The following is a 1,642-nucleotide window of genomic DNA, read 5'->3' as shown; positions in this document are numbered from 1 at the left end:
GCAGTGTGCATGCTGGCAGCCTCACCAACCTAGCCAAGTTAAGTACCTGGCATCCATAGTGCAGATCCTCGGGGCTAAAAAGGCCCTGCTCAGAGCCCTGAAGACAAGGGTAACGCCACAAAGTATGGACTCAGTTTCCACTCCACCTTCATTGGTCGAGCAGCTGCTAAGAGCAAAGGCCATGTCCCCTGATATGTGGTAAACAAATGCAGTATTGATACACGGATTGATTTCTTCTCTGAGGTGTCCACAAGTGCATTTGGGGAGAAGTTTCGAGGACAAGTTGAGGAGTGGCTGTCCTATGAGACCACTGCAAGACAGATTCCATGCAAGAACCTGGAGATCACGAAGGAGGCAACTGTTCAGGCTGAGGAAGCAGCTGCAGAGATTACTAGGAAGCTGGAGAAATAGGAGAAGAAATGCTTGCTGAAGAAGGAGAAGGAATGGCTGGCTGCCGCTGCTCTCGCGTAGTCAGAAAACAGCAGCTGCACCCCCAGAAGAGTGTGAGGAGGCAGGTGAAAGACCCAACAGAAGCAAAAGTGAAGGCTCCAGATGCTTCTCAGGGAATGGAATGGAATATCCACCTGTCTCTTTATCCAAACCCAGAAAAAGAGAAACCTTTTCCCAAGCAGGAGCTGCTTGGTAGTGATCCTGGCAGCGAAAGTCTTCCCAGGAGGAAAAAATCTTTCCCCAAAGAGGAACCTGTCAGTGAGTGACCCTGAAGAGGCAAGAAACAACGGTGTCCCCACAAAAAAGAGCAAAGTCTCTTCCACCTGCTCAGCAGTGGACCTGAAGAGGCTGCTGGCAGCAAGAGCCGCAGCTCCAAGAAAAAGAAACAAACTAAAAAAGCAATCCCAGGAAGATTAGAACGGACAGTATCCTGCTGAGGTATAACCAACCACCCACAGTGATGTTTCCCAGCCCAACTCCTATACCCCAATAAAAACAAATTCACAAGAGCAGAAAAAGAAATAAAGGAGCAGTGTGGCAGGTGGAAGGATCAGATGGACTGTGTTTGTGGCTTGGCTTTGTTTTTAACCTTTCTGGGCCTCTGCTCCTTGTGTGAAAATGAAGATGAGTAATATTGTCTACAGCACCACAGTGTAGCCTGCATTCAATGTTATAACGCATATGTAATGCTTTTGTAAAATTGCTAAGAACTGTGACAATGACATTTCACAGTGTTTCCACCAGCCTCTTCTCCCTCATGCATTTCTTCTATTTTTGTCAGCTCTCGGTATTTTCGATATTTGGGGATAAAGAGGTGAGACTAAAGTGAAATTGACTTATTCTGCTCTGTGGGAAGTTCTGCAGGCTTCCCTGATCCTTTCCATTTCTTCTAGATTTAGAGTTTGTGTGGATGAGAAAAATGATTTTATTATGAAGATGTTTAAATAACTTTATACACACAGCCTGCAAGTGTAGCAAACAATCTTATGAATTTGTCAGTTTTGCATATACAGCATATAACACACAATGCATTATCATCTACAAAAGCGGTGAAAGAGGAATGATAAAATAACGAGCAGTAATGGTGGTGAAGGCAACTCTTCTACCTATTCCTGACTTAATATTCAGGGCAGTTTGGGTACTCGTAGGGCTGAGCAAGAAACAGCAGTATAATAACGGGGAGGGAGCCCTT

General features: G+C 45.2%; 1 pseudogene; it reads left to right on the top strand.

The window, feature by feature from the left end:
• Positions 1-716, top strand: part of LOC109371994 (nucleolar protein 56 pseudogene) — a 37,955-nt pseudogene extending 37,239 nt beyond the window's left edge.
• The last annotated feature ends 926 nt before the right edge of the window (positions 717-1,642 follow it).

This window comes from Hipposideros armiger, unplaced genomic scaffold, assembly GCF_001890085.2.
Source record: "Hipposideros armiger isolate ML-2016 unplaced genomic scaffold, ASM189008v1 scaffold_608, whole genome shotgun sequence".
Taxonomy (NCBI): Eukaryota; Metazoa; Chordata; class Mammalia; order Chiroptera; family Hipposideridae; genus Hipposideros; species Hipposideros armiger.
Note: the sequence above shows the minus strand (reverse complement) of the source record. Positions and strands in the feature narration are given on the sequence as shown.